The sequence below is a fragment of the Bufo bufo genome, chromosome 8 (genome assembly GCF_905171765.1).
Source record: "Bufo bufo chromosome 8, aBufBuf1.1, whole genome shotgun sequence".
Lineage (NCBI taxonomy): Eukaryota > Metazoa > Chordata > Amphibia > Anura > Bufonidae > Bufo > Bufo bufo.
Genome location: NC_053396.1, coordinates 212,328,256 through 212,346,400, shown reverse-complemented (window position 1 = coordinate 212,346,400; position 18,145 = coordinate 212,328,256). Strand labels below are relative to the sequence as shown.

Sequence of the window (18,145 nt, the reverse complement as noted above, 5' to 3'; positions counted from 1 at the left end):
GTCCTCTCTGTCCCTCCCTGCAGTGGGCTGGAGTTTGTACACTGCCTATAACATGTTTCCTGCTGGTGCACAGGGGAGTCTGTAGCTCTCCTTTGCTTTCCTGTTGTTTTTTACCTGAACGTATGGATCTTCCACATTGTGCTCTCAATTGGGAGGGATCTATGTAATCAAGCTTCTGGATACTGTTGAATGTGATTGTGGCCATACTTAAGATGGAAGTGTCCTTAGTTACTAGAGCTACATCCTACAAACAAAGATGTAGTGTGAATATTCATGTGTATTCAGGATCAAAATTGACCAATGAATCAATAAATAATTTACATATTAATATTGATAGTTGTCAGCAGTTTATAATGGCATCCCCATCTTGCAAAGTGATAGGTTATCACTAAAGTATGTTATTCCTTTATGACGATGGGGTCTAACCTCTGGGACCCCAGGCCATCCACTGTGCAGAGTATTGCAAGTTAATAGAGCTGGCTGCAGCACCTTCATTCTCAGGATTGGTGGGAGTCCCAAAGATTAATCCCCCATGATCATGAAGTGATGCCATTTTCTAGTGATCACTTTATAAGAATTACTCTAGATATGTTGAGCACAAAAAACACAATGTAATTGCAATTTATTTTTCTTAGTTCTTGTGAATCTTAAAATATAATTGTACATTTTTCTTTAGAGCAGACTTCACAGTTTTATTTTTTAGGCTGTAGATAATGGGATTGAGAACAGGGACAGCAACAGTGTTAAAAAGTGAGAAGATTTTATTGGAGTCTAATGTGTCCATTGTTGTCGGTCTCAGATACTGGCAGAAAAGTGTCCCATAGAGTAGGACCACCACTGTGAGGTGTGAGGAGCAAGTGTAGAATGTTTTTCTCCTTCCTGTGCTATAGCGTATCCTCATGATTGATGAGATAATGAACATATAGGAAATGACAGTAAGAAGAAATGGTGTGACACTCAAAAGAAAAACACCCTCTGTGAAGATTAGGAGTTCCAGGGCAGAGGTGTCACTACAAGACATCTTAATAATGGGCATCATATCACAGAAAAAGTGGTTGATTATGTTTGATCTATAACAAGATATCCTCAGCAGAAGATTCATGTAGGGTATGAGTTCAATAAAGCCAACCAACCAGCATGCCAAAGCTAACAAGAGGCAAGCTCGAGGGTTCATGATCCTTGAGTAATATAATGGTCTGCATATGGCCACATATCTATCATAGCTCATAGCTGTCAATAATAATAGCTCGATAGATGTGAAGCTAGAAAATAAATAAAGCTGGGCCATGCAAAAAGGGAAATAAATTATGTCATTTCCTGTTACAAACATGGAGAGAATTTTATGCGTTGCAATAGTGGAACAAGATATGTCAAGGATGGAGAGGTTACCCAGAAAGAAATACATGGGACTGTGAAGCTGACGATCTAGGCAAATTAGAAGAAGATGGTCATGTTACCAGCAACAGTGAGAAGATAAATGAGAAGAACCAGGAAGAAAATGAGTTCTTTTAACACTGGTACATCTGTAATCCCTGTAATAACAAAAAAGTTGACTGTGGTCTTGTTCATTTTGTCCAATCTTTTTTGGAGGTGGTCACTGACTTTTGGTGATTGGTATAGGTCTCTTTTTGATACCTTTTCAGTATTCAAAGTGATTAAAAAACTTTAATGAGAGCCCCTCCAAGTGAGATGAAATTCCAAATAAAGAGTTATATTCGAAAACCTGCTAAATATAAAGAATAAAGATACCACTAGTCTTAAGCTTAATAACATCATGATAGCTGACTACGGCTCTCCATATTTATATTATCAAAAACAACAGATAATAAAGAGCTCAAAAAGATTCCTATAAAAAAAAATATTATTCAATATACAGGATTTGATTAAAAATACAAAAACTATATCCCCCCAAAACAATATATAGGAAACAGATAAAAAATATGTTAGGGAGCAAAAAACACCAAGTACGGTGTAATATCAGTATATGCACTAACGCTTAAATCAAATGGTCACTGAATAGCTGCTGAGCAAAGAGGCTAAAACAGCTCACAATTAACTGGAATTGCAAAACAGGTCCACTAATATAATGTGACTGTGACCACCTAAAACTCTAGCCAGATGAGGAACAAACAGGACTGAATCTTGCTGGTGAGACGTATTATATGTGAAATGCACGTCGAGGGCTTGTGGGAGCAGTCACCTCTTTTGGTGATTTTTCATGCACTGTATGAGCAGTATATGGTTCAACCACTATTTCAGAGATAAAGTCCCCCAAAAAGCAAAACCCACTAGCTAATAGCTGCTGGTGGGGTCGTGTGGGGCCAAATTCTTTATTATCTTTTGTTTTTGTAAATATAAAGAAATAAAATAAGATCATAAATAAACAACACTAAGGTCACATGAATTGAATTTTATTTTAATGAAATATTTCTTTCACGTGAATAAATACGTTGAAGGAATCTGTCACCTGGTTTGGAGCCACTAAACCACCAGTATGCCACTATGCAGGTGTTGTTTAGGATCTGTCACAGCAAAGTATAGTAAATAAAGTTGCCAAGTAATGAATTCAGGATATATGGTTGCAATAGGCACATGCACAATGCTCCAACAAAGTTGTGAATGGCACACCTCACTTTACATGGGCTTGTGAAAAGGTAATGCGCAGTGAAGCAAGAAGTAAGACCCTTGCTTCACCGACACAATGCAGCTGCTCCCAATGCCACTGGAGATGAGTCCTGGACTCTTTTTCCCCTAGGCCTGTGTTAGACTAGCAGATAAGGCCGACGATTGTCGGGAAGGAAGCGATCCTTCCCGACAATGGCCTGCTCATCAGTGGAGGAGACCGCTGATATTACATGCAGTGATCTCCTCCACAGTATGGGATTATGTTGCTGGCAGAAGACCATGATTTATTCAGCACGATCGGCCGCAGGCAAACAATGTTTCTGTAGCCTGCTTAAAAATGCCTTGTGTATGCCTGATGAATGAGAGTTTGCTTCAGGGGGCACTTTTACACAGGGCAGATGATTGCTAAGGAGCATCCTGCGAACACTTGGTTAGTGATTATCTGGCCGACTATCTGCAGGTCTAATACAGTCCTAAGGTTGGTTCTTTGCAGGGACAGACAGGTTTTTATATGGGCAGGTTTGGGACACTAAAACCCTGCTGCATAACGGCATTCTGGTGTCATAGTGGTCACCAAACCTGGTGACAATTTCTATTTAAACATAGCACCATAGAGTGAAATCTCCCCAAAAGGTCCCATCTATTAAAGAATATCACCCATGATCTAGACCTGATTTTTTATTTTTTTTATCCAATGCAATATATTTATCTAAGCTGCGGACAAGAATAGGACATGTTCTATCTTTTGCGGAGCTGCGGACCTGAAGAATCGGGGCCGCGCTCCGCAAATGCGGATGCTGTCAGCAGCACTGTGAGCTGTCCGCATCCATTCCGTCCCATAGAAAATGAATGGGTCGCGTCCGTTCCGCAAAATTGCGGAACAGATGCGGACCCATTTGCGGACGTGAGAATGGAGACTTACAGGTCAATGTTAGCACCAAGAAGAAGCGCACTCGTTTTACACCATCAGCTGATTCCAACTACTGGTAAAATCGCACAAAGTTATACGATTATTTAGTAGTCTAGATATTTCTACTGGTAAAATCATACGATTATCTAGTAGTTTGAATATTTTGCAGATAGGCGATAACACTGAAAGCAAAGAGGTCATATTTATTTGGAGTACTCCAGTAAATATAGATGTATGCGTGAGCTCCGCATTATATGTATCTATATGTATTTTATGCTGATATGAAATAAGGTCATGTTTAATATTTTAACATTTTTATGATACTTTTATTGGGATAATAAATTTGTGTATGCAAAAATATTGTGAGCCAGCCTGATTGATTCATTATTGATTTATTACCTTGTTGATCAGCTGGTAACTGATAGGCTGGGCTCCAGTAGTTTTCTGGTGGGAGCTTCTCTAGAATTTATTTATTAGTTGATTCCACATAGATGTCTACAGAACCTGTTCTATTAAACGCTTATATAAGTAGAGCCCCCCGACAGAGTGGAGAGGGTGTCATCAGTAAGTTTGTGTTGACGTCACAGATTTTTTTGCCCTTCCTCTGATCCATCAGAATAATAACCCCCGAAAAAGGGATCCTGTCTGTGGAGCATCCGCCTTCACTCGGTCAGCATTTGGTCAGTAATCCATCAGTATTGCTAATGCCAAAATAAAACAGGAGTGGATCCAAAACAGAGATGACCACGTGAATGGAATATTTGCATGTCTTCTGTGTTTTGTACCCACTCCTGCTTTTGGCTACCAAATCATAAGCCAATTCTGATTGGACCATACAGGGCTTACAGCTGCTTCACAGAGAGGATCCGTTGTGCGTCTCATTTTTCCTTCCTTCTGACAGATCAGAAAAGGGTCAAATAAATGATGATGTCAGCCAAGCCAAAAAGGCTAAATAGTGGCCCAGTCATGAAGTGGGGAGACTGGGAACAGCATGAGAAGTCCACAGAGTGGCCCTATGACATAGTGGTGAGATGGCAGACGCATCAGGAGGCCACAGAGTGGCAATGTGACAAATTGTGGAGGTAGCAGCAGCATCAGGAGACCACAGAGTGGCAAGGTGACAGTGTGGAGGTGGCAGCAGCAGCATGAGGAGGCCGCAGAGTGGCAAGGTGACATAGTGGTGAGGTAGCAGCAGCATCAGGACACCACAGGGTGGCAAGGTGACCACATTGTGGAGGTAGCAGCAGCATCATGAGACCACAGAGTGAAAAGTGACATATTGTGGAGTAGCAGCAGCATCAGGACACCACAGAGTGCCTAGTGACAGAGGTGTGGAAGTGGGTGGCAATAACAGTACCCACTGATGATGAAGGGTGTAAAAAGGATCACTTGGCATCAGATGTGGGGCATCAGGCGGGTGGCAGCATCAGAATAGTAGCTGAGGCAGGTAGCCAGAAGAAAACTGTCTCTTTTGTCAAAGTGTTGGTATGGCACCAATGGACCATCTCGTCTGATGCACCAGGCATTGGTGGGTGGAAATCCTGGCTGATCACGCCTGATTCATCTTGACAAAGGTCAGTCTCTCCACATTTAGGGTGGACAGGCGAGTTCTCCTTGGGGTAACTATGGCCCCCGCCGCACTTAACACCCGCTCTGATGCCACACTACTGGCTGGGCAAGGACAGCTTTTCCAGGGCAAACTCGGCCAGTTGCGGCCACAAATCCAGTTTGGCTGTCCAGTAGTCAGCGGATCTTCAATTAGGGCTGGCAGGTTGCACTCCAAGTATGCCACCACCTGCTGGTTCAGGTTCTGCTCTATGTCTAGCTGCTGGTGAGTAGTTTCTTCACTAGGTGGGTGAACAAAATGCTCATCAGCGACTCTAGACTCAGGCTGCTGCTGATGGAGCTGGTACTGCTCCTGCCACCCCACCTCTCCCAGCAGTCGTGACAGTGGAACGTGAGTGCAGAGGGCCCCCCTGGTCAGACCTGCGAGAGGATGAATGATGGCGCAGATAGGCAGCGGCCAACTGACTACATAGGATGTGTCTATAGTAGTTCAGTTTGTCCTCCATCTCAGCGGGTGTAAAAAAGGCATTTTGGACCGGTAGAGAGGGTCCACAAGGTGGAGAGCCAGAAGTCATCCCTCTGCCGAATGGTGACAATTCGGCTGTCACTACACAAGCAAGTGAGCATGCAGCGGACCATTTGTGCAAGTAACTGAGAGGGGAGTCCCTGCCTCCATCTCCAATGCATACTACCACGGTGTGTCTGGTCCTCTGCCTCATCTTCCTCATCGCCCTGTAGCTACTTTGCTGCTCTCTGCATTCTCCTCTCCTGTCACCCGTGTAGAAAAACCACCCATTTTGCTACACATTGCCTGTGCTCCAATGTCCTCCTCAACCTCCTCCTCTAGTTTAGCCCCTCAGGGCTCATGTGGCCTTGATATCTAGGCTGCAAAAAAAGGAGGTTAGTCAGCACCTCCAGTGCGCAGGTGCACGCTGCCATGGCAAAGACCTAGAAGAAAAAAAGACAATGCAGCAGCACCCTGCAAATCAGATAAAGTACAACAATGCCATAGTCACAAAAATAATGATTACAAAAATGATGGTGCGAATGCTACGCTATTTATAAAGTGAGATGCTTGGCCAATGCATTTTTTACAAAACCATCTGAGCCCCGTCTGCCGAACGTCAAGGCGATCTCTGTTAGACGGGTCATAACACTAAATACTACCTGTTATGCGCCATAATGGCCGCCATAAAAGTTCAGAGAGTGTTGGCTCCACATGCATGTTGGATCCACTCTGCCTTTTTCCATTTTTTGTGCCATAATGGCCTCCATTACAAGGGATGCAGGTACCAACATGCATGCCGAGCCCACTCTATACCTTTCCTGGTGCTAGACAGCTTCCAATGAATGTAGTGAGAGCAGGCTACAGCTTTATACTGAAAGTAATTAAAATCAGCCTATGGGGCAGACAGGCTAATCAGGAGTGCACGACTCGCTGGAGTGCCACATTTCCAGCATAGTAAATCTGCAAAAAAAAGGGGGTTAGTCAGCACCTCCCAGTGAGCAGGTGCACGCTTGATATCTAGGCGCCACGTCTCCAGTCCCCTGACCAGCCAGATTTACCAGCATCTGTTCCAGGACATGAAGCAGTGGAATGACATTGTTCATCCAGTAGTCCTGGTGACTGACAAATAATGTGGCCTCCTCAAAAGGTCCTGAGCAAATGGCAGGTTTCACACATGAACTGCCACTGGCTGACATCGAATTTACACAGGGGAGTACTCCTGTCCGCTTGGATCATCAAGAAATCGTTGATGGCCTTCTCTCTTCATATTGTCAGTCCAACATATGGGAGGGTGGAATTCCAACAGGTTGGAAACATTGCATATCAGCCTATGTTGGGAGATGCCGTTCTGGCCGCTGCAGCTCAAGGAGGGTGTGCTTTGCTGTGTACGAGTAGCTGAAGTGCATGCAAAGTTTCCTGGCCATTTTTAGGATGTCTTGCAGATGGGTGGAAGACTTCAGGAACCGCTTGACACCAGATTGAACACGTGTGCCATGTAGGGGGCGCATGGCTCAGCCCTCCTTGACGCAGCTCCGACACCATGTTCTTCCGTTGTCGGTCACCATGGTTCCAATTTTGAGTTGTCGCAGAGAAAGCCAGGATTCGATTTCTTGCTGAAGGACACGGAGCAGTTCCTCCTGTGTGACTCTGTTCGCCCAGGAAAACCAGGTGTAGAACAGCATGAGAGTGATGAGAGGAGTCGCACATGGCTTGCATACACTATATGCCTCCAACATAATTCTTGGATCTCTACATGAAAATAATGTTTTTGCTGTAAATCGCGAGAGGGGCATAGTGGAGACATTGACTTCACAAGAGATACAGAGCAGGCGGAGTTCAGCCACCTCTATTTGCTTCCCGCTGTTTACTGATCCTGAATAAAAATTGGGGCAACCTTTTGTTATGGCTTTGCACAGGGAGCAAGAATGTTACGCACAATTCCGATGGAACTCCTGATCTTAAGTAACTGGACTTGGACTCCAAAGCAGAAGCTCTCCTGTCATGTCTTGTGTGCTGTGGAGATCGAAAAACACAAGAATATTTTCAACTTACTGAAGCTGCTTGATTTAATTGTGAATTGATTGGAAAAGGCAAAGTCTGCTGAAGTTGTTTGTCATCAGCGCCTTCATTATGTTTACTGCAGGACCCACGATGACATAATTCGGTCCATACAGCAAAAGGAAGTCTACAATCACCCATCAATTTTCCGAAAAAAACATGTTGAAATAAAAAAAATTTCACCAATGAAAGGATAATGGAATTCGGTTCATACAGAACAAAGTCTATAATCACTCATCAATTTTCCCAAAAAAAAGCCTGTTTCACATAAAAAATTTCACCACTATGTATTTGGTCCATACAGCAAACGGAGGTCCACAATAGAGATGTCCCGAACTATTCGCCGGCGAACAGTTCCCGGCGAACATAGCTTGTTCGCGGTTCGCCGCGGCGGGCGAACATATGCGATGTTCGGTATGCCCCCTATACATCATCATTGAGCAAACTTGACCCTGTACCTCACAGTCAGCAGACACATTCCAGCCAATCGCATACCCCTCCCTCTCAGACCCTCCCACCTCCCACCAAAAAGCAAGGACAGCATCCATCTTAGATTCATTCTGAAGCTGCAGTGTCACAAATTTGACTAAGTTTAATCGCAATGCGATTAATACAGGTTATATTAATCGCATTGCGATTCATCTACTTAGAGCTGGGTTCCTAATGGTTGTATTGCTAGAATATAACGAAGATTGAGAATATAGTGCTATATCGTTATATTCGTCAATTCTAGCAATACAACCATTAGGAACTTAGCTCTAAGTTGAATTGGCAATGCGATTAATGCAGGTTATATTAATCGCATTGCGAATTCAACTTACCACACTCTGCGTCAACTACGTAATTTTCCATGGGAGTTTTGCCATGGATCCCCCTCCGGCATGCCACAGTCCAGGTGTTAGTCCCCTTGAAACAACTTTTCCATCACTATTGTGGCCAGAAAGAGTCCCTGTGGGTTTTAAAATTCGCCTGTCTATTAAAGTCTATGGCTGTTCGCCCGGTTCGCGAACATTCGCGGAAGTTCGCCGTTCGCGAACATAAAATTTTCTGTTCGCGACATTTCTAGTCCACAATCACCCATCAATTTTCCCGAAAAAATCATGTTTGAAATAAAAACTTTCACCAATGAAAGGATAATGGAATTTACACTGTGTGCAGATTTATTAGGCAAATGAGTATTTTGACCACATCATCCTCTTTATGCATGTTGTCTTACTCCAAGCTGTATAGGCTCGAAAGCCTACTACCAATTAAGCATATTAGGTGATGTGCATCTCTGTAATGAGAAGGGGTGTGGTCTAATGACATCAACACCCTATATCAGGTGTGCATAATTATTAGGCAACTTCCTTTCCTTTGGCAAAATGGGTCAAAAGAAGGACTTGACAGGCTCAGAAAAGTCAAAAATAGTGAGATATCTTGCAGAGGGATGCAGCACTCTTAAAATTGCAAAGCTTCTGAAGCGTGATCATCGAACAATCAAGCGTTTCATTCAAAATAGTCAACAGGGTCGCAAGAAGCGTGTGGAAATACCAAGGCGCAAAATAACTACCCATGAACTGAGAAAAGTCAAGCGTGCAGCTGCCAAGATGCCACTTGCCACCAGTTTGGCCATATTTCAGAGCTGCAACATCACTGGAGTGCCCAAAAGCACAAGGTGTGCAATACTCAGAGACATGGCCAAGGTAAGAAAGGCTGAAAGACGACCACCACTGAACAAGACACACAAGCTGAAACGTCAAGACTGGGCCAAGAAATATCTCAAGACTGATTTTTCTAAGGTTTTATGGACTGATGAAATGAGAGTGAGTCTTGATGGGCCAGATGGATGGGCCCGTGGCTGGATTGGTAAAGGGCAGAGAGCTCCAGTCCGACTCAGACGCCAGCAAGGTGGAGGTGGAGTAATGGTTAGGGCTGGTATCATCAAAGATGAGCTTGTGGGGCCTTTTCGGGTTGAGGATGGAGTCAAGCTCAACTCCCAGTCCTACTGCCAGTTTCTGGAAGACACCTTCTTCAAGCAGTGGTACAGGAAGAAGTCTGCATCCTTCAAGAAAAACATGATTTTCATGCAGGACAATGCTCCATCACACGCGTCCAAGTACTCCACAGCGTGGCTGGCAAGAAAGGGTATAAAAGAAGAAAATCTAATGACATGGCCTCCTTGTTCACCTGATCTGAACCCCATTGAGAACCTGTGGTCCATCATCAAATGTGAGATTTACAAGGAGGGAAAACAGTACACCTCTCTGAACAGTGTCTGGGAGGCTGTGGTTGCTGCTGCACGCAATGTTGATGGTGGATAGATCAAAACACTGACAGAATCCATGGATGGCAGGCTTTTGAGTGTCCTTGCAAAGAAAGGTGGCTATATTGGTCACTGATTTGTTTTTGTTTTGTTTTTCAATGTCAGAAATGTATATTTGTGAATGTTGAGATGTTATATTGGTTTCACTGGTAAAAATAAATAATTGAAATGGGTATATATTTGTTTTTTGTTAAGTTGCCTAATAATTATAGACAGTAATAGTCACCTGCACACACAGATATCCCCCTAAAATAGCTAAAACTAAAAACAAACTAAAACTACTTCCAAAAATATTCAGCTTTGATATTAATGAGTTTTTTGGGTTCATTGAGAACATGGTTGTTGTTCAATAATAAAATTAATCCTCAAAAATACAACTTGCCTAATAATTCTGCACTCCCTGTAGTTCATACAGAACAAAGTCTACAATCACCCATCAATTTTCCCAGAAAAAGCTTGTTTTATATTAAAAAAAATTCACCACTACATAATTCGATCCATACAGCAAAAGGATGTCTACAATCACCCATAAATTTTTCTTAAAAAAACATGTTTGAAATAAAAGATTTCACCAATGAAAGGATAATGGAATTTGGTTCATACAGAACAAAGTCTACAATCACCCATCAATTTTCCCCAAAAAAGCCTGTTTCACATAAAAAATGTCACCACTACATAATTCGGTCCATACAGCAAAAGAAGGTCTACAATCACCCATCATTTTTCCCAAAAAAACATGTATGACATAAAAAATTTCACCAATGAAAGGATAATGGAATTCGGTTCATACAGAACTAAGTCTACAATCACCCATCAATTTTCCCACAAAAAAAGCCTGTTTCACATAAAAAATGTCACCACTATGTAATTCGGTCCATACCGCAAAAGGGACTTTACCACATATAACTGCACCGCTGAACAGCAAATAGGCCCTTATTTTTTTCCACTTTCACACTACACAAGGCTTTTCAACATATAAGTGCAACGCTGAACGGCAAATATATTTTTCTTTTGCCACTAATACAGGACAAAAAAGGCTTTAGAATATATAACTGCACCACTAAACGGCAATTAGGCCCTAATTTTTTTCCACGTTTACACTACACAAGGCTTTTCAACATGTAAGTGCAACGCTGAACGGTGAATATATTTTTCTTTTGCCACTATTACACGGCAGACAGGGCTTTAGAATATGTAACTGCATCACTGAATGGCAATTAGGCCCTAATTTTTTTCCACTTTTATACCACACAAGGCTTTTTAACATATAAGTGCAACGCTGAACGGCGAATATATTTTTCTTTTCCCACTAATACAGAACAAAAAGGGCTTTAGAATATATAACTGCACCGCACAAGGGCAAATATATTTTTCTTTTGCCACTAATACACGGCAAAAAGGGCTTTGCAACATATAACTATAACTGTACTGTAAAAATATTTCCTTGTAATAAACCCTGTTAATGGCTGTATCAAACAGCATTTGCACCGCAATAAAAAGAACGGTTTGCTGAAATTACAGAGCTGTATAATGTCAATTTGGATCCCCAGTCAGATCAGCAAGGCGTAGTAAGATTGTTCCTATTACCCAGGCTGTAACCTCCCCTACTGAACCCTGTTCTACATAAATGCTGTGGAATGATTCCTCCCTATCCTTTCCCTGCATTTCTAAATAGTTTTTCACCACAATCAAGTCTTTTCTACCACTCTCCCTAGCGCCTGCTGACGTCTCTCCCTGCACTAAGTACACTGGTAAATGGCAGAATCTAAGATGGTTGACGCTATTTGTAGGGCTGTGACATCACAGGGCTGGCTGGCTGCTGATTGGCTGCATGAATGGCATTATGGGTGATCCCAGAGTTCCTTTCTCCATGTCCTCACATGTGCAGCAGCCATTTTAGGAAAAATGCGATTCGTTACCGCGAAGCGCGAGGAAATTCGGCTTCAGTGCAAATCAAATTTTTCCTGAAATTTGAATTGAATTCCACTTTGTCAGCTTCGATTCGCTCATCTCTAATTATATCACATCCCTGTGAAGTGAGAGATTGCAGAGATAGGTCTCATGGCAACGAGGTTCAATATTAGAGATGAACAAATTTCATATTTTGAAATTCATTCATGCTTCGTTTACTGGTAAAAGGGGAATTGCATTATGGATTTCGTTACCACTGACCATAACGCAATTCTATGACGGAATGCATAACGAAATGCCTTTAGAGGCATTCTGTTATTCATTCCGTCATAACAGAAGTCTATGGGCTGCAAAACTGATCCGTTCCATTTCCGTTATGCAGGGTAGTCCCCTCTTGCATAACGGAAATGGGACGGATGGTGCTATTTCCTAGTGATATGCCATCACTTTATAAGATAAGACTACCTATTTAATACATATAATGAGCACAATAGCCACAAATTAATTTAAATTAATTTACTTTTGCTTAGCTCTTGTGAATCTTAAACTATAATTGTGCCTTTTGCTTTAGAGCAGACCTCACAGCTTTATTTTTTTAGGCTGTAGATAATGGGATTGAGAACAGGGACAGCAACAGTGTCCTTTGTGGTCGGCCTCAGATACTGGCAGAAAAGTGTTCCATAGAGTAGGACCAAGTGTAGAATGTTTTTCTCCTTCCTGTGCTGTAATGTATCCTCATGATTACATACAGTTGCAAGAAAAAGTATGTGAACCCTTTGGAATGATATGGATTTCTGCACAAATTGGTCATAAAATGTGATCTGATCTTCATCTAAGTTACAACAATAGACAATCACGGTCTGCTTAAACTAATAACAGACAAAGAATTAAATGTTACCATGTTTTTATTGAACACACCATGTAAACATTCACAGTGTAGGTGGAAAAAAGTATGTGAACCCCTAGACTATCCAACAGCTAATTGGAGTCCAATCAATGAGATGAGATTGGAGGTGTTGGTTACAGCTGCCCTGCCCTATAAAAAACACACACCAGTTCTGGGTTTGCTTTTCACAAGAAGCATTGCTTGATGTGAATGATGCCTCGCACAAAAGAGCTCTCAGAAGACCTACGATTAAGAATTGTTGACTTGCATAAAGCTGGAAAGGATTATAAAAGTATCTCCAAAAGCCTTGCTGTTCATCAGTCCACGGTAAGAAAAATTGTCTACAAATGGAGAAAGTTCAGCACTGCTGCTACTCTCCCTAGGGGTGGCCGTCCTGTAAAGATGACTGCAAGAGCACAGCACAGACTGCACAATGAGGTGAAGAAGAATCCTAGAGTGTCAGCTAAAGACTTACAAAAGTCCCTGGCATATGCTAACATCCCTGTTAGCGAATCTACGATACGTAAAACACTAAACAAGAATGGATTTCATGGGGGGATACCACAGAGGAAGCCACTGCTGTCCAAAAAAAACATTGCTGCACGTTTACAGTTTGCACAATAGCACCTGGATGTTCCACAGCAGTACTGGCAAAATATTCTGTGCACAGATGAAACCAAAGTTGAGTTGTTTGGAAGAAACACACAACACTATGTGTGGAGAAAAAGAGGCACAGCACACCAACATCAAAACCTCATCCCAACTGTGAAGTATGGTGGTAGGGGCATCATGGTTTGGGGCTGCTTTGCTGCGTCAGGGCCTGGATGGATTGCTATCATCGAAGGAAAAAGGAATTCCCAAGTTTATCAAGACATTTTGCAGGAAAACTTAAGGCCATCTGTGCACCAGCTAAAGCTCAACAGAAGATGGGTGTTGCAACAGGACAACAACCCAAAGCATAGAAGTAAATCAACAACAGAATGGCTTAAACAGAAGAAAATACACCTTCTAAAGTGGCCCAGTCAGAGTCCTGACCTCAACCTGATTGAGATGCTGTGGCATGACCTCAAGAAAGCGATTCACACCAGACATCCCAAGAATATTGATGAACTGAAACAGTTCTGTAAACGGTCAAGAACGGTCAAGAATTACTCCTGACTGTTGTGCATGTCTGATCTGCAACTACAGGAAACGTTTGGTTGAAGTTATTGCCAAAGGAGGTTCAACCAGTTATTAAATCCAAGAGTTCACATACAGTACAGACCAAAAGTTTGGACACACCTTCTCATTCAAAGAGTTTTCTTTATTTTCATGACTATGAAAATTGTAGATTCACACTGAAGGTATCAAAACTATGAATTAACACATGTGGAATTATATACATAACAAACAAGTGTGAAACAACTGAAAATATGTCATATTTTAGGTTCTTCAAAGTAGCCACCTTTTGCTTTGATTACTGCTTTGCACACTCTTGGCATTCTCTTGATGAGCTTCAAGAGGTAGTCCCCTGAAATGGTTTTCACTTCACAGGTGTGCCCTGTCAGGTTTAATAAGTGGGATTTCTTGCCTTATAAATGGGGTTGGGACCATCAGTTGCGTTGAGGAGAAGTCAGGTAGATACACAGCTGATAGTCCTACTGAATAGACTGTTAGAATTTGTATTATGGCAAGAAAAAAGCAGCTAAGTAAAGAAAAACGAGTGGCCATCATTACTTTAAGAAATGAAGGTCAGTCAGTCAGCTGAAAAATTGGGAAAACTTTGAAAGTAAGGGCTATTTGACCATGAAGGAGAGTGATGGGGTGCTGCGCCAGATGACCTGGCCTCTACAGTCACCGGACCTGAACCCAATCGAGATGGTTTGGGGTGAGCTGGACCGCAGAGTGAAGGCAAAAGGGCCAACAAGTGCTAAGCATCTCTGGGAACTCCTTCAAGACTGTTGGAAGACCATTTCAGGGGACTACCTCTTGAAGCTCATCAAGAGAATGCCAAGAGTGTACAAAGCAGTAATCAAAGCAAAAGGTGGCTACTTTGAATAACCTAGAATATGACATGTTTTCAGTTGTTTCACACTTGTTTGTTATGTATATAATTCCACATGTGTTAATTCATAGTTTTGATGCCTTCATAGTCATGAAAATAAAGAAAACTCTTTGAATGAGAAGGTGTGTCCAAACTTTTGGTCTGTACTGTACTTTCTCCACCTGCACTGTGAATGTTTACATGGTGTGTTCAATAAAAAAATGGTAACATTTAATTCTTTGTGTGTTATTAGTTTAAGCAGACTGTGATTGCCTATTGTTGTCACTTAGATGAAGATCAGATCACATTTTATGACTAATTTGTGCAGAAATCCATATCATCTCAAAGGGTTCACATACTTTTTCTTGCAACTGTAGTAACATAGTTTATAAGGCTGAAAAAAGACATTTGTCCATCCAGTTCGGCCTGTTATCCTGCAAGTTGATCCAGAGGAAGGCAAAAAACTGTGAGATAGAAGCCAATTTACCTCTTTAAGGGAAAGAAATCCTTCCTGACTCCAATCAGGCATCAGAATAACTCCCTGGATCGAAAATCCATCTCTAGTAACTATACCCTGTAATATTATTACACTCCAGAAATACAAACCGGATTCCAAAAAAGTTGGGACACTAAACAAATTGTGAATAAAAACTGAATGCAATGATGTGGAGATGGCAAATGTCAATCTTTTATTTGTAATAGAACGTAGATGACAGATCAAACGTTTAATCCGAGTAAATGTATCATTTTAAAGGAAAAATACGTTGATTCCAATTTTCACGGTGTCAACAAATCCCAAAAAAGTTGGGACAAGTAGCAATAAGAGGCTGGAAAAAGTAAATTTGAGCATAACGAAGAGCTGGAAGACCAATTAACACTAATTAGGTCAATTGGCAACATGATTGGGTATAAAAAGAGCTTCTCAGAGTGGCAGTGTCTCTCAGAAGCCAAGATGGGTAGAGGATCACCAATTCCCACAATGTTGCGCAGAAAGATAGTGGAGCAATATCAGAAAGGTGTTACCCAGCGAAAAATTGCAAAGACTTTGCATCTATCATCATCAACTGTGCATAACATCATCCGAAGATTCAGAGAATCTGGAACAATCTCTGTGCGTAAGGGTCAAGGCCGTAAAACCATACTGGATGCCCGTGATCTCCGGGCCCTTAAACGACACTGCACCACAAACAGGAATGCTACTGTAAAGGAAATCACAGAATGGGCTCAGGAATACTTCCAGAAACCATTGTCAGTGAACACAATCCACAGTGCCATCCGCCGTTGCCAGCTGAAACTCTACAGTGCAAAAAAGAAGCCATTTCTAAGCAAGATCCACAAGCTCAGGCGTTTTCACTGGGGCAGGGATCATTTAAAATGGAGTGTGGCAAAATGGAAGACTGTTCTGTGGTCAGACGAGTCACGATTCGAAGTTCTTTTTGGAAATCTGGGACGCCATGTCATCCGGACCAAAGAGGACAAGGACAACCCAAGTTGTTATCAACGCTCAGTTCAGAAGCCTGCATCTCTGATGGTATGGGGTTGCATGAGTGCGTGTGGCATGGGCAGCTTGCATGTCTGGAAAGGCACCATCAATGCAGAAAAATATATTCAGGTTCTAGAACAACATATGCTCCCATCCAGAAGTCATCTCTTTCAGGGAAGACCCTGCATTTTTCAACAAGATAATGCCAGACCACATTCTGCATCAATCACAACATCATGGCTGCGTAGGAGAAGGATCCGGGTACTGAAATGGCCAGTCTGCAGTCCAGATCTTTCACCTATAGAGAACATTTGGCGCATCATAAAGAGGAAGGTGCAACAAAGAAGGCCCAAGACAATTGAACAGTTAGAGGCCTGTATTAGACAAGAATGGGAGAGCATTCCTATTTCTAAACTTGAGAAACTGGTCTCCTCGGTCCCCAGACGTCTGTTGAGTGTTGTAAGAAGAAGGGGAGATACCACACAGTGGTGAAAATGGCCTTGTCCCAACTTTTTTGGGATTTGTTGACACCATGAAATTCTGATTCAACATATTTTTCCCTTAAAATGGTACATTTTCTCAGTTTAAACTTTTGTTCCGTGATTTATGTTCTATTCTGAATAAAATATTAGAAGTTGGCACCTCCACATCATTGCATTCAGTTTTTATTCACGATTTGTATAGTGTCCCAACTTTTTTGGAATCCGGTTTGTACATCCAGGACCCTCTTGAACTCTTTTAGTGAACTCACCATTGACACCTCCTCAGACAGAGAGTTCCATAGTCTCACTGCTCTTACCGTAAAGAATCTTCTTCTATGTTTGTGTGCAAACCTTCTTTCCTCCAAAAGCTGAGGATGTCCCCTCGTCACAGTCACAGTCCTGGAGATACATAGATGATGGGAGTGATCTCTGTATTGATGTCACGGAAGGTGTACAGGAAACAAGACAATGCAAAAGAATCTATGACTCACTGGATCCAAAACTAAGGAACAAAAAGGGAGACCCCTGCATGAGACCTGGCACTCTCCCTGACTGCTCAGCCTATGCGAACACCCCAAAGGTGGATGATCGCATATCCCCGTACCTCGACTATATAATACCTGAACACCCTACAATAGTGAGGGGACACGACCACCGGCTCCCTACACTAGACACGGAGGGAGTCAGGGTCATCTGGGATCTAGCAAACAGAAAATCACAAATAAATGTACAGCACTTATTTTGTAGAAGACTGGGAAATAGGAACAGCATGCACACGCACTCCAGGAAGTTGTATAAGCCGCACACTAATGCATTATGGGGAGGAATTTAAAGGGATGCAATCAGTCCAACTACATGACAGCTGAGAGAGACTAACGAGATGAGGAACTGAAAACCAAAACAAAGAAAACTCAAGGAGGAGGTTCTGAAAGGCTTCTGTCAGAGCTTCTCAGCTGTCTGGTTGTGACAGTACCCCTCCTTCTACGAGTGGACTCCGGACACTCAGAGCCCACCTTCTCAGGATGGGACCTATGGAAAGCCCTGATGAGACGAGTGGCCTTAATGTCCGTCACTGGGACCCACATCCTCTCCTCAGGACCATAACCCTCCCAATGAACGAGGTACTGGAGAGAACCGCGGACAAGACGAGAATCCACAACCCTAGAGACCTGAAATTCAAGATTCCCATCAACCATAATCGGAGGAGGAGGCAAAGGCGAGGGTACAATGAGTTGAACATAAGGTTTCAATAAGGACTTATGAAAAACATTATGGATCTTCCAAGTCTGAGGAAGATCAAGACGGTAGGCAACAGGATTGATGACAGACAGGATCTTGTAAGGCCCAATAAACCTAGGACCCAACTTCCAGGAGGGAACCTTCAATTG

At 42.4% G+C, this 18,145-nt stretch overlaps 1 pseudogene; it reads right to left on the bottom strand.

Moving 5' to 3' along the window:
- Window positions 1-631: 631 nt before the first annotated feature.
- On the bottom strand, window positions 632-1,776 carry LOC120978211 (annotated as a pseudogene).
- Between the last annotated feature and the right edge of the window lie 16,369 nt (window positions 1,777-18,145).